The 25,644-nt window shown below is 38.2% G+C and overlaps 1 non-coding gene across 1 annotated transcript; it reads left to right on the forward strand.

Annotated features, from left to right (window-relative positions):
- Window positions 1-658: 658 nt before the first annotated feature.
- Window positions 659-730, forward strand: Trnaa-agc (transfer RNA alanine (anticodon AGC)). The gene has a single exon. It is a non-coding gene; the product is annotated as a tRNA-Ala (tRNA).
- Window positions 731-25,644: the final 24,914 nt, after the last annotated feature.

Below are 25,644 nucleotides of genomic sequence, written 5' to 3' on the forward strand. Positions count from 1 at the left end.
TATATATATATATGTATGTATGTATGAATGTATGTATGTATGTATTGGTGCTGGGGATTGAACCCAGGGTCTTGTGCATGTGAGGCAAGCACTCTACCAACTAAGCTATATCCTCACCCCCTACGGTCATGTATATCTAAAAGAACGAGTTAAAAAAAAAAAAAGGATTTTTCACATAGCACATCTGAGTACAGTTGTTCAGAAAACTTAAACAAACATTTAACAAAACATTCTTCTATATGTATGATGATTTCTATAGATCTATCACTTTCAAAACTATGAACCGTTAACAAATAAAAACTAATTGCTTGATTATAAAATAGTTTTTATCAGTCATTTTAGACTGTTTTGCTACTATAACAACTCACAAATCACAATGACTTACCAAACTAAGATGTGTTTCTCCTTCCCTTCACATATCTATCATAGGTCAGATATGACCTTATTAAAGAAGCCAGGTAGACCATAGCTCTACCTAAGGTATTGATAGTCTAGTGGCTGATTAAACAAACCCCTAGCATAGAAATAACAAAGCACACTCAGGCCATGAACTTTTCTCCTAAGAGATCAATCACTTCTACATATAAGTCATATGACCCAATCCATATCCAAAGCATAAGGGTGTACATTGTTCCACAGAAAGAGTAAAAAGAGAGCTGGGGATGTAGCTCAGTGGTAGAGCACTTGCCTAGCATGCAACAAGCCATGGGTTCAATCCCCAGCACCCCCGGCCCCCGCCACCAAAACAAGGAAATTGTGGTGGATATGGTAAACAGTAATGCAACATACTATATTATCCTAATCATCTACCTTGGAAACTAAATTATATTTGTTTTCAAGGAATCTATAGTCCTTACTATTTCCTTTTCAACAGTTTTTTATCAGCATGCATTATTAATATAATAAATTAATTAAAATTAAATTTATTGAATTCATTAAAATTTACTATAAAAATAAAATTTATTTTAATATAAAATTTTTGAGATGATTAAGGCTTTTTCTTTAGCTTAGAGAATAAGAGAACTGACATAGAACTGAAATGAACTCCTGAAGTATTCCTGTTCATACCAAATGAAAGCATGCTATTACTCTTTCTTTTCCATTTTTTATTTTTAGTTGTAGATAGACAGATACCTTTGTTTATTTATTTTTGTGGGTGCTGAGGTTCAAACCTAGTGCCTCACATGTATTAGGCAAGTGCTCTACCACTGAGCCACAACCCCAGCCCTCCTTTCCCTCTTAACAAAAACACTTGCTAGACCAAGAAGTACATACCAAGTCTCTATTGATTTGCTCAAGCAACTGTAATTAAGTTGACCATAACTCCCTGTTACTCAAAAATGTTTACCTTATGCTTAGTTAAAAAAATAATAACAGTACAAAGGGATGTAACAGAAACAACCATCTCTGAACAATAAACCCATTCTGGCTAATTAAGAGACAATAGTTAAATAAAAGATTTATAACTCAGTTTTGAGTTTTATGGGGCCTGGAAAATGTGTCCACACCAAGAGGCACAATTGTCATAATTGGAGAAGGGCTGCTGCAGCATTGAGAGCAACTGCCACCAGCAGTACTGCCATTATCACTCCTAGTACTAATGACATTTGTATGACAGTTAGCTGTCCTTTTCACTGAATGCTAGATGTTCCTTCTGTTAAAAAAAAAAAAACAGGTAGGATGGATGGTTCCTACTTGTTTTATTTTCTTACCCTAATAAGTTTTGAATCAAATATGCCCATAGTGTTCCTTGTTGGTAGATCCAAGGCTACATGCTTCTTCCTTGCTGAAAGGAAGGTTTGAAATATGAGATGAGATTCTTATGTTTGTAAAATATATAAACTTTACGGAGATTTTCCCAAATACACCTGCTTAAATAGGCAATAGAAAGCCAAAAGCTAGCTACAAGAGGGAGCCAACATAAAATAAAATGTTTAAAAAAATAAAACTTTAGAAAGCTTTGGCAATCTGAGACAAAATTGGGTGGAATAAGATGGCAGCTGAGTAAGATTTCCTAGTAATTGTCTTTGCATAGACTCACCAATTTTTTTAATTAGAGCTTTTATACAGAGTTAGATTCATCCTGACAGACTTATACATGCATAGAGGCTATTCACTTATCAAATTACCTTCACAAAAGCAAAAGAAGCCAGGTAAGAGATCTTAGTGCCTGGTTTTAGAATAACAATAAGAAAGGATGCATTGAAAAAGACAGGAAGAAGCCAGTGGTGAACACCTGAGGCTGAGGCAGGAGGATCATAAGTTCAAAGCCAGCCTCAGCAACTTAGCAAGGTCCTGAGCAACTCGGTGAGATCCAGTCTCAAAATAAAAAGTAAAAAGTTTAAAAAATGGACTGGGTATGTGGCTCAGTGTTTAAGCACCCTTGGGTTTAATCCCTGGTACCAAATAAAAGAGGCAGGAAAGAAAGAGTTGTCCATGTTACTGTTACCAAAAGCTCGATCCTTGTTCCTGATGCTAATCCAATAATGAGGCCATGGTTTTGAGAAAAAGGAAAAGGAAGTCTAATTGCTTTACTAGCAAAGGAGAAACCCAGGGAACTCCTGTTCAAGAGGCTGTGATTCTCCCTATCAGAGAGAACAAGGACTTTTAAAGAGGTGATTCAAAAGTGCAGTCCAGGTGTGCCCTGACTCTGGTTGTAAATCACTGGTTAATTTGGGAGATTTCTTATATCTTCTGGTACCAGTGCCATCCCTGAACTCTGAATTACTTCATTCCTGTGGTAGTTGTGCTCAAGGACAGATAATTTGGCCTAGGTGGGGAAAAAACAGTAATACTTTTTCCCCCTAGATGAGGGACGGAAGACTAGGGAGGGGGAATTGGTGGTGGGAGAAGAGAAAAAAACTTGTCCATTTTAAAAATAAGCCACAGCAGCAAAGCAGCAAGGGCTACATTTGAAGCATGAAATGGACCACTGTTACATTATCCCTCCCTCAACTCTAAGCAGCATGGAGAGATGATGCCTCCCCATGGCAGGAGGGAGAAGGAATTAAATCCAGGTTTTAGATTTGAAATCCAGTACCAGACCCACCACAGTAAAACCCAGTGTTGGACAGAGCCCAACAACCCCTACTCCTAGGCCCAAACCCGTGGACTGAGCCTCAGAAATAACTTAATCAAGGGACAAAGGGACTGCCTCTGTCACCCCTCTTTCATACTCAGTGAAAGGATACTCACAGAGTTCACGTGAAGTCCTTGAACTTCGCCTAAGTCCTGCTATCGACAATAAATCTCTTGTGTGGGGTTCTGGTGTGTGATGTGGTCTTTGGACTTTGTGTGGACCCTGCAAGTGTCCTTTCATTCTTGCAGTGGGAGAGGGAGCAAGACTCTATCCTCTGGGCAGCAGGGCACAAAAACTAGTAGAAGGCTATCACAAGCATTTACTATAGACTCAGTCAATCAAATCTATTTTATTAATGACACACATCCTAATTCGAAGTCCTAACTGAGTCTACACCCGAGGGTCCTAGATGCTCACCTCTGACATGTCTTAAGTCCAGGTCTCTGGAATTTGATCCAGGCTGGAGGAGTCTGGTACAGGGGGGACAACAGGGATAGAGGCCTCTGTCTCTCTGTCCAGATCCTGTTAGTCCTATCTCCCCCCAGAAGTCTGGGTTTTAAGTCCTAGTTCAGTTGTCCTTGCAGCTGATAACTGGGTGAGCTCTGGGGTGTACACCTGGGGTGCAAACTCTTTCATCACTAACTTAAGTCTATCTAAGTTCTGCAGTTTATCCAAGTATTGCAGTTCACATTACATCATGGGCACATTGCTTATAGTCTTTTACCCAACACACACACTAATATAATCAATAGTCAATAACACTATGATGTTTCTGGTACTCATATTAAAGGCTTTGCTTTGGACCACAGTGCAGGGCCTGCCATAGTGAGGTCCAGGATCACGCAGAAATGAAAAGCCCTTGTACCTAGGGCAGAGCTCCTGGCAGCCCCTAGACCTGCCTCAGCACCTTGCAAAGGGCAAACAAGTTTTAGCTCACATCATTGCCAGCCTTGGATTGGGCCTGCGACACCTTCTCCCCTCCATGAAGAGTAAGTGGGTCCCTGCAGCTGTGACACTCAGGTGTGATCCAGCTTAGCATCTACCTTGTCAGCCAAGAGACTGTCTCTACCACCTCTCTCCCAATTTGGGGCAGAGCAGCTGATACCAGCATTGAGAATCAATCAGCATTCCAGTCTGTTCTCCCAGGTATTAAAGATTGAACACCCAAGGAAAGCTGAGGCAAGAGCAAAAAGTTTTATTTAAAGGTTAAAACAGAGAAAGAGACAGAGACACGGAGAGAGGGAGAGAGACAGACTCCTCCACAAAGGCAGAGGAGAGGGTCCAAATTGGAAGTTGGTGCCCAAGGAATTGGGGGTGTCCTGCTCCTTTTATAGATTTTAGATTCCCTTTGTTCTCATGATCCCTTCTCCCCTTATCTTGCCTACATGACTAATGACCAAAAAGTAGAGTGATCAGAGAGCGAGAACAAAGCCACCCAGGGGTACAGGCAGAAAGGGAGGGACCCAGCGGACTTTCATTAACAACTCTTTGCAGTGAGAAACAGTTCCCTGGGGGCAGGTAACCTTGGCAACAGGAGAGGAGGGAGGGAATTGTCCTGAAAATATTTGCATTTCATTTCCTTTCAACCTTCTACCCACTCTGACCCAATTATTCACAATCTACACTGACTGTCCTTTTGTCCCTCCCACACACACAGCTAGCCCCAGGCCAGTGCTCACAGAACTCTAGACTAGCTCTTTGGTCTGAATTGATTCTAGCTTCAGGGTGGTCTTTGGTGCATCAAGGAGACAGTGCAGGTCCTTGTGGCTGTAAGACTTAGGCACTTCGCAGTAAGAACTGACTTCCTTCACTAACCCTATTGAGTCACCTCAAGTCACTCTGACTCAGCCTGACCCAAACTCTAGACAATACTCCATCATAATGCAAAGAAACTCCAAACGCTCCATCATCATAAGAAAGGAAATTGTTAACTGAGACTAAAGTCCTGAAAAACACCTGGTTCCTTATGAAGGTAACACCACAAGGACCCTTCCCTGACAATCCACTGGCAAGGGACTAAATCCCCAACTCATACCCCTACATCCACCCCACACGGTAAGTGGAAGATGGGTTCCAGTCTCTACTGGACCTCCCTTGGCAGGTTTGTCCCAAATAAACCTGTGTTGCTGCTGAACCACCTCTCCTCTCTATTTCCTTCATTTGCTTCTTTCCTTATACCTACCCCAACCTCAGGAAGCACAGTGTGGATCAAGAGTCCATTCACCAGAGGTAAATCAAGGCAGTTAGCACAGGACTTGGTCTTAAACTCAGTGCCAGACTAATGAAACCTAACATTGGGCAGATCCTAACAGCCCCCATCTCCAGGTCTGACTGCAGACAGAGCCTCTGGAACAGCCCTCCTGTTAGGCAGAGACACAAGGCCTCAGTCTATCAGGATTTCTGTGATGGCCAGCACCCTCTGTGGTTGGTTGCAATGGTCTTGGACCACAAGTCCACTTCAGCAGTAGGCAGCCCATACCTATGAGGGATTTGGCCTTATGCAATGCCCTGCTGGTCTCAGCAGGGTGTGACAGGATTATGGCACTGATGTGATATGGTCACAGGTATGTTACAGTAGCCTGGAGCTGATCCATCCATGGAGTTGGGCAGAAATCTTCAGCGCCTAACCAAAGGCTGGTGACTGGGTGACAAGACATCTGGGTCTACCCCGTATTGCATCCTCACGTCCAGGTCAGTTTTTGGAAAATATCAGATGTTCAAGGATTAATTCTGGATAAGTAATCAATCAGCTTTGTATAATATCCAAGAACTTATTCTATAGGCCCAGAGAATATGGACTTGGAAAATACATTATGTGTTTAAATTTCTAACCTAACTTTCTAACCTAAATTCTAAAATTCTCACCTCATTGTAGCATCTTTAGCACTTTACAGTCCAAAGACTAAATGTTTCTGTTAGGTGGAGGTAGCTGAGGAACAAAGCATCAAGCAGCCTGTGGGAGCAAAAAAAAAAAAAAAACCCACCAATCAGGCACCAATGGAACCGCCTGTCAATCAGCAGGGTCTCTTAGCCAATCCTGGATCTTAGCCAGCTTCCCCCCCTCCCCAGCCAACCCCAGTAGGACAAGGGACTCTAAAAACCCCCTTTTCTGTCCCAAGCCCTCCCTTCCTGCCCTAAGCCCAATAAAAATTCCAGTCCGGTGGAGCCCCCACCACCCCCCTTCTTCTTCTCAGACCCTCTTCTTACTGTGCAGGTGTGAGAGTTCTGCCCAGGAGCGAAATCTCAATAAAGCCTCCTTCAGCAGCCTTTTAAATCTGCCTCCTTTTGGTCACCACTGCCTGACCTTACAGTTTCCACAAAGAGTTCCCCTTCCAACTTTGTCATCATTTTCACTTTAATGTTGACTATGGATTCAGTTTTAGGAAAGTTCAAAAATGAACTCATTTTTATTAAAAAAGTGGTTCCCCGAATTGAATTGATACGATAATATATTTAGACTCTGGGGCATTCATGAGAAATAGGACTAAAATAAAATCCATACTTTTTTAAATTAAGTGATAAAAGAATCTGGGATTTTTTTAAATTCTGGAGGCTTGAGGCACTGATTACATTCTGTCCCTATTAGTGGTTTATGTGCTAAACCAGGCATTATATGACAGTTCAAGAAAACTGCCAGTAAGAACCATCCTATTCCATCTTTCCTCCTCCCTTTCTTTTCTTCCTAGTACTGACTTAAAGAAGTTAGAATTAAGGGATAAAGAAAAACAGGAGACAAAGGAAAAAAGAGCAAAGAGCAATGGAAAATTACCCTGGCAAAGCGAACAGCTGGGACAATTCCATGTCTCAGTCAGAACTATGTAGATTGAAGAGGTGTACAAATTAGAGAAATACACTTTTTTTTTTTACAGGAAAAGTGCCCAGGTTCTTGAAAATAGAACTGAACTCTTAATGTTCCAGTAATAAATGACATATGTCTCCCCGTCAGAATTTGGGAATATAAAATGTCCAAGGGTGTTACAACACTAAATATCTCAATGCATGAAAACCACATTGGCAGGTTTGTGAGAGCTCTTAAAGGACAGCTGTGCCTCCCTGCTGCCTTTCCAGAATGCAAATCAATAGAAAATGGCATTTCAGCATTACATGCCAGTGAATATTAAATATAAAATTCTTTCCAGTGCTGGAAGTTGGTGGGATGCATTGATTTTTACCCCTGACACCATTGGCATCCTACTAAGCCTGCATTTGTGGATTTGTATATGCTAATGTGAATCAATGGAAAGAATGTACAATATCAACTGCCCTAGATCCATGAGAGCATTTTCGGAAAAGAAAGAATATGTGCTCTGGGGTTGGGGTTATGGCTCCGTGGTAGAGAGCTCACCTAGGTATTGTGTCCAACTACAACTAAAAAAATAAATAAATATTTTTAAAAAAGAAAGAGCATGTGCCCTGGTAGCTTCAGGGATCTTAGAACCACAGTCTACACTAAAATATTCTACTTAGAAAAGTATCATGGCTTCCACAAATGTTTATCTTATCAAAGCGAGTTTGCATTTTGGAAAGATTTCTTTTCCTCATGTATTGCTAGATTCATGGTTAAAGCCTCTGTAAAAATCCAGATCAGTAAAATAAAATAATACAAGTTTATTTAATATATATTTTACATGACATAATAACTGTCAGAAATAAAACCCTCCCCCCATAAAAAAAAACAGGGAGAGATGGGTGGTTTTATGCTTAGGTTTGATGAAGAGTGGACAGTTGTACAGAAGTACGATTGGACAAAGGGAATGTGATCTAATGATAAGAAATTGGGGTGAACTTAATGAAGCCTAATTTTTTTTTTCAGACTCTTCTGTGTCCATCTGCCTTCAGAGATAAGAATGTTCCTTTCTTGTGGTCATAGGGAAGATACTTCTAGAAAGAGGATTGTAAGGCCTCCTCAAGAGAAGAGGGCAGGAGAAGTTCAAAGAGTGATCTTCTCAGGTTATGATTTTTTTCTAAACTTTCCAGGTGCCATATTTTGGGGTAGCATGTCCTGAACCCCATCAATGTCAGACCCATATCCGCTATAGGAACATAAACTACAGCAATAAAAAGATGCCAAAAGGATGTTCCTCCACAATTATTCCCTATTTCATGTGAAGCAGTGATTCTCAAACTTGGCTGTACATTGGAATGACCTGGAGAGTTCAGACAATTATGACCAACTAGATCTCACACCTAGGGACATGGACTAAAGCCTTTAGCACAAGAATTTTTCATCGTCTTCCAGGTGATTCTAAGTGGCAGCCAAGGTTGAATGCTACTGATGTAAAGAATATGGGCTGTGGTTCAAGTATACAGAAGGCATGCTCCCATTGAGTTAGTCACTGATTATGATTATGTTTCTGTATACTCCAGTTCACTCACACTCACATTAATATGTTTGATATGTTTGCTCAGCTTCTAGGCAATAGTATGGGGGTGGGGTAACACAATCAGAATTTGGGAAGGAGAAGGCCACTAAAGTATTTGGACTTCTTTGTACTAACTGATATTTTCCTGGAAATTTAAAATGAACATAAATATTTCAGAAAAAAAAAATTGGCTACAGATATTCCTCTTTTAGACTATTTATTGGTTTGAAAGCTAAAATTTACTGTCATGGTGAATGGTGACAAGTTCATTGTTTAAAATAAATGATTTAAAGTCATATGAAGAGCTTGATGACAGGCAGTTTTCTTCCTGGAATTTATGTTACAGTCCTCAGCAGATTAATCTTCCCAACCTATTTCTCACATATTCTAAACTGTATGCTGACCCAAATGAAGATACAAAAAGGTCATTACTGAACCAGACCAACTTTATCAAACAAAATTGAGGTGAATCAGGTGTGGGAAAGAAATGCAGTAGCTTAGCAGGGCTCCTACTGCACACAGAGACATGCTATATTGCTTGGGTCATTGTTAGTGAAGGAATGCAGTGGAAGGATATGTTCCTCTAGGGATACTTCTAAGGCTCCTTGGGCATATAAATGATCTTTCTTGATTTTCTTAACTTGGTCATTCTACCTCCTTTCCTCAATCTTCTATCATTTCACAAAACCTGGTCTTCCATGCTTTCACTTACCCCAATCTCTCAGGACATCATCCCTGCCTAAATAAATCAACATGGCTCTTGCAAATATAGCACTTTGCTTATAATGAGTATAAATGGATTTTTCTCTGCTTGGTTATTGCTCGCTTTGCTCAGAAGCATAGTGGTAAGGGTTTGGGATAATGAAAGGCTTCTACTCTTTTTCTCTTCCCCTAAAATGTGTGTGAGGTTATTCATATCTCATCTTATGGGAGGCAATTTCCTTTCAAACATTCTCAACTATGCCATAAAAGAAATTTCTTTATATACCTTGTCTTTGACTTTATTTATAACTAAATAGTATCTTTTAATATTAAGATATTTTACCCCTTTCCTTGCCCCAGTGATTTTATAACCTTTCCTGTATTAACTATTAATGAAGGGCATAGTGCCCAGATTGCTACACTCTGATCTGTAAATCCATTTTAAAATTAAAAAAAAACACCTCAGTTCACCTTACCACACTACATTATCAGCATAGCCCACTATTTCTTATTTCTGATATTTATTTCAATGTGTGGAGTTCTAGTACAAAATGACAGAGGATAACTCCATATTACTCAACATAAATGTCATCTATACAAAAGAATCTAAGTGCAAAGGGACAAAGACTCACTTGCAATTCTTGCATGAACAAAAAGTTCTGCAACTACTTCAATTCCCCTTGCTCTTCTAGCTAATAGTGGTGATAAACCTCTTGGTATTTTTATACAAAATTTTAAAACCAATAATTAATTACATTATTGCATACACAAACAATAATGGGAATATCACTTAACACAAAGCATTATGTATAGCAAGTATTCAAGAAATATTTATTGAATGAATAATTGGCTCACATGGTGACAGATTTCTATGGTCAGCAGTCAGAAAGCCTGGAGACCCAAGAGGGTCAAGGGTATAGTTCTAGTCTAAATATGAAGGCCTGAAAATCACAACTGATGGTGTAAGTTCTGGTCTTAGATTCTAAGTCTAAAGGAAGGAGAAGACTGAGGTTCCAGCTCAAAGACAGCTGCATAAAGAGGGCAAATTCTTTTACTTTTTGTTGTTGTTGTTGTTGTTTAGGTTTTCAATGGATTGAATAAGACCCACCAACATTGGGTGGAACAATCTGCTTTACTCAGTCTACCAATTCAAATATTAATTATCAATAAATACCTTTACAGATATACCTAGAATAATATTTAATGTTTAACCACATATCTGGGTACCCAATGGCCCAATGAAGTTGACACATAAAATTAACCATCAAAAACAGTTTCAAAAAATTAAAAACTAAATATCATATGATTCATGAATTCCATTTTGGGGGTATACATGTAAAAGAACTGAAAGCAGAATCTCAAAGAGCTATTACACACCCAGCAACACTACTCACAATAGCCAAGAGGTGGAGCAACTCAAGTTTCCACTAATGGGTGAATGGATTTTTTAAAAGTGGTATATACATAAATGGAATATTATTTAGCTTTGAAAGTGAAGGGAATTCTGACATGCTACAATATGGATGGATTTCAAGGACATTGTGCCAAGTGAAAAACAACACATTCTATACAATTCCATTTATATTCAGTATCTAGAACAGACAAACTCATAGAGATAGAAAGTAAGATAATGGTTGCCAGGAGCTGGAGTAAGGGGAAAATTGGGAGATGGTGTTTAAAGGAAATAGAGTTTCAGTTTTATGAGATGAAAAATTTCTGGAGATTCATTATACAGCAATATGAATATGTTTAACGTTACTGAACTGTAAATTCAGAATGGGTTAAGATGGTAAATTTTATTATAATTTTTTTTAATACCAGGGATTAAACTCAGGAGCACTCAACTACTGAGCCCCATCCCCAGCCCTATTTTGTATTTAGAGACAGGATCTCACTGAGTTGCTTAGTGCCTCGTGGTTGCTGAGGCTAGCTTTGAACTCATGATCCTCCTGCCTCAGCCCCCAGGAGCCACTAAGATAACAGGCATGTGCCATCACACCCAGCTTATTATAATGTTTTTACTACAATTAAAAATTAAAATAAAAAAATAGTAAAGTGGACATAGTTTAATAAAGGGACAATTTTCATAGGCTTGAGCAAGTCTAATGAACCAAACAATCTTTTTTAAAATTATTATTAGTTATTGATGGACCTTTACTTATTTATCTGTTTATATGTGGTGCTGAGAATCAAACCTAGTGTCTTACACATGCCAGGCAAGTGATCTACCACTGAGCCACTACCCCAGCCCCTGAACCAACCAATCTGGAGGCCCCTAATGACTAACCTCATTTGAGATGCATTACCAACATTGTCTGACAGCACAAAAAAGAAACTGCATTAGTGTTAGCAAAATCTGGTAAGACCTAGGCATGTAGACTAGGAAATGATAGAAATAAACTGTGGCCTTAGAGGAGTGCTGCTACGGCCAAAATCCTGGTGAAATGAGGAAGGAGCTGGGAGTGGAAAGGAAATAAATATTCCACCTTCTCTTGCTTTGATCTCCTGCTGGTACCCGCACATTGGTCAAAACATATACACTGACAAGGGAGCTCTAGACACAAAGACCATAGTAATCAGACTCCCAGGGCCCCCAGAGCAAGGCTCAAAGGTAGAATTGGAGACTGTCCATTATTTACCATTGTAAGCCTTCTTCAGGATCTGGTGATATAGCTCAGTTGGTAGAGTGCTTGCCTCACAGGCATAAGGCCCTGGGTTTGATCCTCAACACCACCAAAAAAACACAAACAAACAAACAAAAAAAAACTTTCTTCAAAGCACTCACATTAGTGCTTTCAGAGTTCAATAAATTTTGTTGTTGATTAAAAGGTGAGTTTTGTTTTATCTATTCTCATTGCTCTTTCTAGTTCAGGCCCTTTTATTTCTTCTTTGGAACTATCCCTCAATGTGTTTGCCTCATTAACTGCTTCTGGCATAGTTCTAATCATGACACTCCCTTAATGTGATAATGTTCCCTTTGCCTAGTATCTAATGATGCAGTACTTGTATACTTTCTACAACTCATATATTATGTCCTTGCATCTAGAGTCCATGTACCTATAAACCATGTTTTATGAACCCCAATCTATGCATATCATAATCCATTAGTGAAAAGACCATTACTTTTTCTGTAAGTGATGCCGAATACTTGGTCCTTGTCTCCAATGCCAATCCAATAATGAGGAAACAGTTTTGAAAAAAAGGAAAAAGAAGGTTTACTGCTTTGCTAGCAAAGGAGAAACCCGGGGGACTCCAGTCCCAAAGGCTGTGATTCTGCCCATCAGCAGGAACAGGAGGCATTTAAAGAGATGATTCAAAGGCTACAATCCATGTGTTTCCTGTTGGAGATGTAATTCACTTGTTAATTTAGGAGACCATCATTTCTGGGATCTTCTGGTACCATCCCCAAAGTCTGAAATACTTCATTCCTATGATGGGTGTATACTAAAGGACAGATAAATCTGCCTAGGATGAGGAAGGTAATCCTGTTTCCCTGAGATTAGGGAGGTGGAGAGATTAGGGAGGAGCAGGAAGAGAGGAACAGAAAGAAACATGTCCATTTAAAAAAAAAAGTTGCAGTGATTCCAAGATGGTGGGCCAGAGGGAGGCAGCATCCTGTGTTGCTCAGTGACCCAGATCTCACCAAGTCAGAATACTGCATCTCAGAGAGTGTAAGAGGACCCCTATATAGCTGATTTCTGCAGAAATCACCAGCACTGTGACCCCCACACAGGGCTCAGAGCCTCAGCATTTGAGTAGGACTTCAGACCCCTGGCTCCTGAAACCCAAAGTGCACAGTTCTTGGCCATGCACAGCTCTCAAGCAGCTTAGCAGAATCACCTATCAGCACCTCTGCAGAACTCCAGACTGCACTCTGCTCCCACACAGGTCACTCAGCTACTACCTACCCACAGCACAACTCCATCTCTCAGCTCCCCCCACCTCACCAGACACCCCAGTACTGGAAACAGACTGCCTCAATCTTGTATAACCTTTCTCACCATATCTGGTGGGGGCAGGTCTCAGATCAGATCTCCATCTGGCCAGGCACCAGGTATCCAACTCTCACACACCCTCCCCAGCGGTGATAACTCGGCACAGTGACCACTCAACACAAAAACATCTCCCAGTTAGGCAGGTGTGCAGTACAACCACGGAGCTGCCCACCTGGTGTGAACCTTGGTGTGAGAGGTCCTGCAGGTGGGAAATGCTATGTGAGAGGGGGTGAGACTAAAGTTTGGAGCCTAACAGAGAGACCAGGAGCTGGGAAATCTCCAGGCAAGAAAGGGAAATACTACCAGGCGCTCAAGTCGGATGAGAGGTGCAATCTCCCGGCAGGGACTGGTGGGTGGCACTCCCCGCTTCTCAGATGCCCTAAAACAGGACCAGTCTTCCCACCCTGGTTACCTACACCATCCAGAGGGCAGAGACAACAGCTAAAATCAAACAGTCCCACCTATTGGATGAGAAGAGAAACAGAAAAGATACAGATCTCTAAAACTAGCAACAACCCTGGTTTCTTCTTTTGAGTATTTTTTTTCCTCTTTCTCTTCTACCCCTCTATCCTTCGGCCCTCATATCCCCAACATGTGTGAAACCAAGAACTTTGCATGAAATAGGATTTTGAGGACAGAGTCATCTGAATAATATAATATAGAATTGTTGTATATGCCTCCCCTTTTCTCTTTGTTGTTCTTTCATTTTTCTTTCCCCCTCCAAATTTTACTATTTTAACATTCTGTACTTTTCTAAATACATATGTGTGTTTTATGTACTCTACTGTCTCCCCACTTACTTGTCTGCCCTAAATTACTTCCTGTCTCTTTTCTTGCTACTAACCCTCTTCATTAGATTTCTTTTTCACATTTCCTAAGATATATTAACTCTATATCCTCACATCTTTCCCCCTCAGCATATCTTCCTATGCCCCAACCCCAGTTCATTTTCCACCGGCAGAAACTGTAAACATTTTTACAAAACTACTGATTATATTTTAGATAGTAATTGAATCCAACATCTCTGTACATTGAGACTAAACTGTGAATGTCTTAATAACAACAAGTTGTTCAAAAGTGATATGTTATTGATACTGGGATCTGTTAACATTGTCTTTCCCCACAAAGGAGGGATCTTGGAACCCTACAAGAGCACTACAGACATATAGGGTAAAAAGAATAACACTCCAGACCCACAGAGCTGGAAAGGAAGACACATGAGCAACCTGAAAAGACAAGGGAAGAAAGTACCACAAACAAATCAAGACACCACATCATTAGAATCATTGGCAGCCACAGCAGAAAAAAAATGACAGAGAAACAGTTCAGGATACACATGGCTAAAATGTTCTGTGAACTCAAGGAAGATATAAGAGAGCAAATGCAAGCAGTGAAAGATCACTTCAACAAGGAGCTACATAAACAAATCCAAGAAGCAAAAGATCACCTCAACAGGGAGATAGAGGTTCTAAAAAACAAACAAAAAAAAATATTTGAAATGAAAGAAACAATAAACCAAATTAAAAACTCAAATGAAAGCATCACCAACAGAGTAGACCACTTGGAAGATAGGACATCAGATAATGAAGATAAAACATATAATCTTGAAAAGAACATAGACCACACAGTGATAATGCTAAGAAACCATGAGCAGACTATTCAAGAAATATGGGATAGCATAAAGAGACCAAATTTAAGAGTGATTAAGATAGAGGAAGGCATAGAGGTTCAAACTAAAGGAATAAACAATCTATTCAATGAAATAATATCAGAAAACTTTCCAAACTTGAAGAATAAATTGAAAATCCAAATTCAAGAAGCCTATAGGACACTGAATGTACAAAATCACAACAGATCCACACCAAGGCACATTATAATAAAAATGCCCAACATACAGAATGAGAGAATTTTAAAAGCCATGAGAGAAAGGAATCAGATTACATATAGGGGAAAACCAATTAGGATAATAGCAGATTTTTCAACACATACCCTGAAAGCTAGAAGATCCTGGAACAACATGTATCAAGCTCTGAAAGAAAATGGGTTCCAACCAAGAATCATGTATCCAGCAAAATTAAGCTTTAGATTTGAAGATGAAATAAAAACCTTTCATGATAAACAAAAGTTAAAAGAATTTATAGCTAAAATACCTGCACTAAAAAGCATCCTTGGCAAAATATTCCATGAAGAGGAAATGAAAAAGAAAAATGAAAATCAGCAGAGGGAGGTATTACCCTAAAGGAAAAACTAATCAAAGAAGAAAATCAAGTCAAGTTAAATAACAAATATAACAAAAAATCAAGTCAAGTTAAATAACAAAAATATGGCTGGAAATACAAACCATGTATCAATAATAACCCTGAATCTTAATGGCTTAAACTCACCAATCAAAAGACATAGGCTAGCAGACTGTATTTAAAAAAAAAGACCCAACAATATGCTGCCTACAGGAGACTCATCTGACAGGAAAACACATACACAGACTGAAGGTGAAAGGTAAGGAAAAATCATAACACTCACATGGACTGTGGAAGCAAGCAGGGGTTTCCATCCTTGTATCAAATAAAGTAGACTGCAAGCCAAGGTTAAACAAAAGGGATAAAGATGGACATTACATACTGCTCAAGGGAACCATACACCAACAAGACATAACAATCATAAATACATTTGCCCCAAACAATGGTGCAGCTATGTTCATCAAACAAACTTCTCAAGTTCAGAATCAAGTTGACCACAACACAATAACCTTGGGTGACTTTAACACACCTCTTTCACCACTGTATAGTCTTCCAAACAAAAGTTGAATAAAGAAACTATAGAACTCAATAATACAATCAATAACTTAACATATATGACATATATGACATATATAGAATAGTTCAACCTGCATCAAGCAGATACACTTTCTTCTCAGCAGCACATGGATCCTTCTGTAAAATAGACCATATACTATGCCACAAACAACTCTTAGAAAATACAAAAAAGTAGAGTACTGCCATGCATTTTATCAGATCATAATGGAATGAAATTGGAAATCAACAACAAAATAAAATTAAAAATTTCTCCATTACCTGGAGACTAAACAATATGCTACTGAATGAACAAAAGGTTACAGAAGACATCAAGGAGGAGATTAAAAAATTCTTAGAGGTAAATGAGAACATAGACACAACATATCGAAATCTCTGGGACACTATGAAAGCAGTACTAAAAGTAAAATTCATTGCATGGAGTTCATTCCTTAAAAGAAGAAAAAGTCAACAAATAAATTACCTCATACTACATCTCAAAGCCCTAGAAAAAGAATAACAAATCAGCAGCAAAAGCAGTAGAAGGCAAGAAGTAATTAAAATTAGAGCTGAAATCAATGAAATCAAAACAAAAGAAATAATTGAAAAAATTGACAAAAAATTGGTTCTCTGAAAAAATAAATAAAATTGACAGACCCTTAGCTACGCTAATGAAGAGAAGGGGAGAGAGAACTCAAATTACCAGCATACACGATGAAAGAGGTAATATCACAACAGACATTACAGAAATACAGAGGATAATTAGAAATTATTTTGAAAACTTATATTCCAATAAAATAGAAGACATTGAAGGCATCAACAAATTTCTTAAGTCATACGATCTGCCCAGATTGAATCGGGAAGATATACACAATTTAAACAGCCCAATATCAAGTGAGGAAATAGAAGACACCATCATAAGTCTACCAATCAAGAAAAGCCCAGGACTGAATGGATATATAGCTGAGTTCTACAAGACCTTTAAAGAAGAACTAATACCAATACTCTACAATTTATTTCAGGAAATAGAGAAAGAGGCAGCACTTCCAAACTCATTCTATGAGGCCAATATCAACCTGATCCCAAAACCAGGCAAAGACACATCAAAGAAAGAAAACTTCAGACTAATATCTCTAATGAACATAGATTCAAAAACTCCTCAATAAAATTCTGGAAAATAGAATACAAAACACTAGAAAAACTAGGGATAACAGGAACATATCTTAATATCATAAAGGGTATCTATGCTAAGCCCTAGGCCAACATCATTCTAAATGGAGGAAAATTGAAGGCATTCCCTCTAAAAACTGGAACAACAGGATGCTCTCTTTCACCACTTTTATTCAACATCGTTCTTGAAACACTGGCCAGAGCAATGAGACAGGTGAAAGAAATTAAAGGGATATGTATAGGAAAAGAAGAACTTAAATTAGCACTATTTGTTGATATGATTCTATACCTAGAAGACCCAAAAAACTCCACCAGAAAACTTCTAGAACTAGTAAATGAATTCAGCAAAGTAGCATGATATAAAATCAATATCCCTGAATCAAAGGCATTTATTTCTGTATATCAGTGACAAATCCTCTGAGAAGGAAATGAGGAAAACTACCCCATTTACAATAACCTTAGAAAAACAGTAAGATACTTGGGAATCAACTTAACAAAAAAGGTAAAATGAAATGAAAATTACAGAACTTTAAAGAAAGAAATCAAAGAAGACCTTAGAAGATGGATAGGACAAATTAATATTATCAAATTACCATACTAACAAAAGCACTATACAGATTTAATGCAATTCCAATAAAAATTCCAATGGCATTCCTCGTAGAAATAGAAAAAGCAATTGTGAAATTCATCTGGAAAAATAAGAGACCCAGAATAGCTAAAGCAATCCTTAGCAGGAAGAATAAAGCAAGTGGCATCACTATATCAGACCTTAAACTATACTACAGAGCAATAGTAACAAAAACAGCATGGTATTGGCACCCAAACAGACTGGTAGACCAATGGTACAGAGTAGAGGACACAGAGACTAACCCACAAAATTACAATTATCTTATATTAGACAAAGGTGCCAAAAACATGCATTGGAGAAAAGATAGCATCTTCAACAAATTGTGCTGGGAAAACTGGAAATCCATATACAACAAAGTAAAATTAAACCCCTATCTCTCACCATGCACAAAACTCAACTCAAAGTGGATCAAGGACCTAGGAATTAAACCAGAGATTCTCCCTCTAATAGAAGAAAAAGTAGGCCCTAATTTTCTTCATGTGGGATTAGGCCCCAACTTCCTTAATAAGACTCCTATAGCACAAGAATTAAAACCAAGAATCAATAAATGGGATGGAAAAAAAAGTTTCTAAAAAGTTTCTTTTCAGACAAAAACAATAAATAATCTGTGAGGTGAACAGAGAGCCTACATCCTGGGAGCAAATTTTTACCCCTCACACATCAGATAGAGCACTAATCTCTAGGGTATATAAAGAATTCAAAAAGCTAAGCACCAAAAATCAAATAACCCAATCCATAAATGGGCCAAGGATCTGAACAGCGACTTCTCAGAAGAGGATACACAGTCAATCAACAAATATATGAAAAAATGTTCATCATCTCTTGCAATTAGAGGAATGCAAATCAAAATTACTCTAAGATATCATCTTACTCCAGTCAGAATGGCAGCTATTATGAAGACAAACAATAGTAATTGTTGGCGACAATGTGGAGAAAAAGGTATATTCATACATTGCTGGTGGGAATGCAAATTGGTGTAGCCAATATGGAAATTCCTTAGAAATCTGGGTATGGAACCACCATTTGACCCAGCTATCCCTCTCCTCAGTCTATACCCAAAAGACATAAAAACAGCATACTATGGCTACACAATAGCCAAACTGTGGAGCCAATTTAGATGCCTGTCAGTGGATAAATGGGTAAAAAAAAAAAAATGTGGCATATATACACAATGGAATTTTACTCAGCAATAAAAGAGAATAAAATCATGGTGTTTGCAGGTAAATGGATGGAGTTGGAGAAAATGCTAAGTGAAGTTAGCCAATCTTCAAAAAACAAATGCTGAATGTTTTCTCTGATATAAGGAGGCTGACTCATAGTGTGGTAGAGAGGGGGAGCATGGGAGGAATAGATGAATTCTAGATAGGGCAGAGGGATGGGAAGGAAAAGGAGAGGGCAGGGGATTAGCAAGGATGGTGGAATGTGATGGACATCATTATCCAAAGTATATGTATGAAGACATGAATTGGTGTCAACATACTTTATATACAACCAGAGATATGAAAAGTTGTGCTGTATATGTGTAATAAGAATTGTAATGCATTCCACCATCATTTATTTTTTAAAAAATCAATAAAAAAATTTGCAGTGGCAGGGCAATGAGGGCTATTGTCAAAGCATAAGATGGACCACTGTTACATAATAAAGAGGTTTCTCTTAGAGAATCCTCAAAAGGTTTACAGCTGTGTAAAATTTTCTGGACCACTTGACCTTTAAAGTCCATGGTTCCTTGGTTAAGCAAGAACTATATTCTAGTTAACATACTCACTTGTCTATTTGTTCATTCATGCAATAAAAATTCATATAATCATCTGGACATGGTGGCACATGCCTATAATTCCAGCTGGGCAAAAGGATTGCAAGTTTGAGGCCAGCCTAGTCAACATAGCTATACCCTGTTGCCACAGTCTGGCTGGGCACAAATAACCGAGCCGCCACAAAGCCTTGTAGGTTCAAACAGCAACTCTTTATTCCCGAACTCCCACCGGCACTCTACACACACTTCCCGGGAATACACTCCCTCCACCGGGCTCCGCACGCCAATTCTCCCGGAACCCCGCAAGAACTCAACAGGAACTCCAAAGTAGCGGGCACCAGAGGCAGCAGGATCTGCCCTAATCCTGGAGCTGCCCTAATCCCAGAGCAGGGTCACCTTTCAACCATTCCCTCTAGCAAAATGCCAGGCGTCATTCTGACTAAACTGTGGCTCTCGACATCTCCCCCTTTCTGTTTAATAAAACAACAAGCATGTGGTTTAGGGACTGTGCCTGTCTTAGGTTGTCCAATACTACATATGGTCCTTACCCATCATCAGATGAGCTGACCTCAAAATTTAAAAAATAAAAAAAGAACTGGGGATGGAGCTCAATGGTAGAGTACCAATGGGTTAAATCCCCACTATCCCCCCCCCCCTTAATCATACAATCATATGACAAGATGCTTAAATAATGAAAGCAATACAAAACCCAAATACAAATTTGTCTAAAAAATGGATAAAAATAGTTGATGTTTGGTAAAATCCAGAGTTGTTTACCTGATTTTGACTCAAGAAGTATTTGGACTAGGGCTTCATAACATGGGGTTTGTTCTAGAGAAAACACAAAATTGTCATTGAATCTGCCAAAATCTTCATGCAGTGACAGGATAAAATTGCCCTACTTACCCTGTTGACTGAGTATTGCCATCTCTGAATTTTTCTAGGCTCATCTTGCCAGGAATTTCTCCTTTAGGGATTTCCTAGTGGTGCTGGTGGCAAAGTCTTCAGGCCAAAAGGGAAGTCTTCTCATAGTTCCCCTCTCTTAGATTTCTCTTTCAAGCCAACTTGTCCTAAAATACCTGACTTCCTCTCCTTTTCTCTCTCTCTTACTTTCTCAATATTTTCTCCCTTCAAACCTAACGGAAGATAAACCAATTCATAAGTAACAGAACCTTTCCTCTGTACATTATTTTAAGTTTGAAAAGTGTCAATAAAATATTGTGTGTTTACATGCATATGCATACCTGTATGCTTACCTGATTCAGAGAATTTTAGGGATACTACTGTTTATTGGTTGGGAAAACTAAGAAAGAATTCAGAAGATTGATGCTTAAGTACAGATTTCCCACTTTGGTTTCTTTCGGTGGGGAACTACCCTCCACTGTAATGAATTAAAATCTTGTTCTAGAAATATTGGGATTTAAAATCTCAAAATATTGGGTGAGGGGGCTGAATTGTTGCAGATAAGGTCTGAGAAGGGCCAGGAAGCTATGATGTTTCTGAGGAATCCCTGAAGAGTGTCCTGCTCACTCTGGAGCCAGGGTCCTAGTTTTCTCTACCAACAATAAAATGTGTATAATAAGAATTCACATTTATGAAGAGAAAGAGGGGGAAATGCATTAGCACTGTGCTGTTTCAAAAGGGAGAAAGGGCACTTGATTAGATGATTGATTTTCATCTGTCATGAAAAGCTTTCTTGTAAAGAAAAAAGAAATCTCAGTATGTTTCTAATAGTAAAATGGCTGATTCTCATTTCCTGCCTAATGAATTATTTACATACTCCACTGCAGGCCATCTATACTCAATCTACACTTAAGCAGTGCTCCAGAAGGAACATATTCATTTATAATAGCATTGCTTCTGAATTCAACGTATTCTTATTTACTACATGAACATGGTAGTGTTCTCCATCTTAGAGGTGAATGAAGACCTGTATTTCCTTACAGCAGTTCCTCTATAACCACAGAACAATGGGTGATATGAGTTTTGCAAGGATGTCCTTATTTGAGCATTGAAAATAGACAAGATCAGCAATTCAGAATTCAGCAAGAAAGGACCATTGTAACCCTTAAATATGGTCCAGTCACTTACTGAATCTGCCTTGGAGTCCTGTTGTCATCTCCTTGCTGCTTTACATTCCTCTTCCCTGACCTAGTGCAGCTTAGAGGAAATGAGCAACTGGTGGTCTTTAAATGGAAGATAGTATTTTTAATATCTTGGGACATCTTCTAGGTAAAAAATTGGGGGCAAGTTTAGACTCTTTTTCCCAAAGTCAAGCATTTACCATACCTAGCTCATCTGTAGAAGAGGAGCAGATTTTCCCCCTCATAGAAAAGCCCTGTTCTTGTTCCACATGCTGTTCAGGAAGAAAGATATATCTTCAAATCCCTACAGGCTCTTTAATCCTCCATCCCTCATTACAGATATAGGCTGGGAACTTTACAATAGCAGTAGTAGCAGCAGGCTGATCCCCTGTAGGTTGCTCAAAATGCAATGGGTTTTTTATTTCATGTTGCTGGAAGAATTAATTTCCCCATTAATACTTCAGCTGGACCACTTTTTGTGATGACTTTTCTGATTGTAGAACAACATATCACTTAAAAATTCCAGTTTAATATTAGTTTTGAAATAAAATTCATCTCTATGGATTAAAGGTGTGGTGATGAAACTAACAGAAATGTGGCAGCAGCATGAATACTTTGCTGGATTCAAATACTTCACCAACGAATTGTAGTTCATCATACTTTTTTGAAAACCAGGAATACCTTTGGGATATACCACTGGGGCATATTTTCATGTGTCCATGAATGTGAGCCATCTCTTGATGATTTTATTTTCAAATTCAAATTCTGTTGTCAAAAATATCCTTTCAATTATTAATCCTGTGGCTTTGTATTGCTTCTTATTTTCTGAATGATAATCTAGGTTTTAATTGTTACTATAGAGTTTTGCTTTTGATTATCAGTAATAAGTTGAGGGCTGGGGCTGGGGCTTAGCGGTAGCACACTTGCCTGGCATGCAGAGGCACTGGGTTTGATTCTCAGCACCACATATGAATAAACAAAATGAAGGTCTATTAACAACTAAAAAAAATTTTAAATAATAATAAGTTTAGTAATTTTCAGGAATTTCATTTTTGACTTTATGCATTTGTGAGATAACTTTAGAATTAAGTACTTTTTAATTTTGGGGAGATACACTATTTATAAAAACAACAGCATATGTACAGTTTACTGAATACATTATAAAACTGGATAAACCCCATCTAAGTTAGAAAATAGTACACTATTAGCCAGAAAATACAACATCAGCCTCTTGGCAGTTTATTATTTGACACATTCCTTCCTCTTTCCACCAAAGTTACCTCTGACTATTGAAAGTTCTCCTTGTTTTTCTTTTCAGTTTTACCACATATGATGAAGCAATAAACAATATACTGTTGAATTTAGCCTGACATTCATATAAACAGCTGAATGTATCATTTTCTGTCTTGCTTTCATCAAAATTATAATTATGAAAATATGTGTTGTTCTACTTAGCTATAATTAATTTTCATTGCTACATAACATTCCTTTATATAAATATACTATGATGTGATTATCCACTTTACTCTTGATAAACATAGGTCATTTATATTTCTTGCTATTACAAATAATGATTCAATGAACATGCTTTCACAGGCTTCCTGGTGCATATAAATATGCAATACTATTTATTACATATTTAATATTTTAATATTGAATATGTAGGTTAATATCAAAGACAGTATAACTAAGTATTGATCTTTGTATCATAGTTCATATCCATCTTTGACTTTATGAAATAATACCAGAGTTCTTTCCAAATAAACCACACCAGTTTATATTCCCAGGTGCAGTGGTTGTGAATTTCAGTTGCCCCACTTTTTTTCCAAAACATAGTCAATGTTTACCAATCTGGTAGTTATATAATGGTATCTCATTTGAGTTTAAATTTGCACTTCAGTGAAACTTGAACACCCATTCAGAGGTATATTGACTATTTGGATTCCTTCTTTGGTGAAGATGCCATTTAAGTGTTTGACTCTATTAGTTACTGTATTATCTATAACATTGGTATTGATTGTAAAAGTTCTTCAAATATTCTGGACTTGAGTTCTTTATCAATCATATTACAAGCAAACATCTTCCCTCAGATTATGACATTTGACTTTGTCTTCTGATTAATAAAATATCTTCCATTTTAATGCAGTTTAATTTAGTATTTTTTCCCTGCAGCATAATGTTTGTGTTTTGTTTAGGTGTCTTTTTCTACCATAAAGTCATGTTGATAATCTTCTTCATAGATATTCTAAATATTTTATCTGGTGAGTATTGTATATATATTTCAATTTAACTGGAATTTAACTTTTATTTATTTTTATTAGTTGTTCAAAACATTACAAAGCTCTTGACATCATATTTCATACATTTGATTCAAGTGGGTTATGAACTCCCATTTTTACCCCGTATACAGATTGCAGAATCACATTGGTTACACATCCACATTTTTACATACTGCCATACTAGTGTCTGTTGTATTCTGCTGCCTTTCCTATCCCCCCTCCCCTCCCCTCCACTCCCCTCCCATCTTCTCTCTCTACCCCATCTACTGTAATTCATTTCTCTCTTGTTTTTTTTTCCCTTTCCCCTCACTTCCTCTTATATGTAATTTTGAATAACAATGAGTGTCTCCTTCCATTTCCATGCAATTTCCCTTCTCTCTCCCTTTCCTTCCCACCTCTCGTCCCTGTTTAATGTTAATCTTCTTCTCCTGCTCTTCCTCCCTGCTCTGTTCTTCGTTGCTCTCCTTATATCAAAGAAGACATTTGGTATTTGTTTTTTAGGGATTGGCTAGCTTCACTTAGCATAATCTGCTCTAATGCCATTCATTTCCCTGCATATGACATGATTTTGTCATTTTTTAGTGCTGAGTAATACTCCATTGTGTATAAATGCCACATTTTTTTCTATCCATTCATCTATTGAAGGGCATCTAGGTTGGTTCCACAGTCTAGCTAATGTGAATTGTGCTGCTATGAACATCGATGTAGCTGTATCCCTATAGTACGCTCTTTTAAGATCTTTGGGGAATAGTCCAAGAAGGGGAATAGCTGGGTCAAATGGTGGTTCCATTCCCAGCTTTTCAAGGAATCTCCAAACTGCTTTCCAAATTGGCCACACCAATTTGCAGTCCCACCAGCAATGTACAAGTGTACCCTTTTCCCCACATCCTCGCCAGCACTTGTTGTTGTTTGACTTCATAATGGCTGCCAATCTTACTGGAATGAGATGGTATCTTAGGGTGGTTTTGATTTTCATTTCTCCGTCTGCTAGAGATGGTGAGCATTTTTTCATGTACTTGTTGATTGATTGTATGTCCTCCTCTGAGAAGTGTCTGTTCAGGTCCTTGGCCCATTTGTTGATTGGGTTATTTGTTATCTTATTGTTTAATTTTTTGAGTTCTTTGTATGCTCTGGATATTAGGGCTCTATCTGAAGTGTGAGGAGTAAAAATTTGTCCCCAGGATGTAGGCTCCCTATTTACCTCTCTTATTGTTTCTCTTGCTGAGAAAAAACTTTTTAGTTTAAGTAAGTCCCATTTGTTGATTCTTGTTTTTAACTCTTGTGCTATGGGAGTCCTATTAAGGAATTTGGAGCCCGACCCCACAATATGTAGATTAGAGCCAACTTTTTCTTCTATCAGACACATATATATTCCAATTTAACTGGAATTTAACTTTTAAAAAATATTAAATTGGGGACAAATTTCATTTTTCCCCATGGATTTCAAATTGAACAAGCACCATTTCTTGAGAAATCCATTCTTCCCTGCTGATCTTCAAATGTTTTGTTTTTTTTTTTTTAATATATCAACTGTTTATATATGTGCAGATCTATTTCTAGTTTCTCTATTCTGTCCTGTTTGACTGTTTCAGTCTAACAGTCAACATAAACATCTTTGATTGCCAGAGCTTTAAAATAAGCCTTGAGGTCTGGGGAAGTAGCTCAGTGATGGAGCACTTACCTAGCATGTGTAAGACCCTGAGTTCAATCTCCAACCCCATAAAAAAACTGATATATGGTTAAAAAATAGCCTTACTTTGTATTTCTGTAGGGGGATCTTGACTTTCCTTACCATTTTT

The sequence above is a fragment of the Marmota monax genome, unplaced genomic scaffold, assembly GCF_021218885.2.
Source record: "Marmota monax isolate L192 unplaced genomic scaffold, Marmota_monax_Labrador192_F-V1.1 WCK01_AAM20220418_F8-fsc00158, whole genome shotgun sequence".
Taxonomy (NCBI): Eukaryota; Metazoa; Chordata; class Mammalia; order Rodentia; family Sciuridae; genus Marmota; species Marmota monax.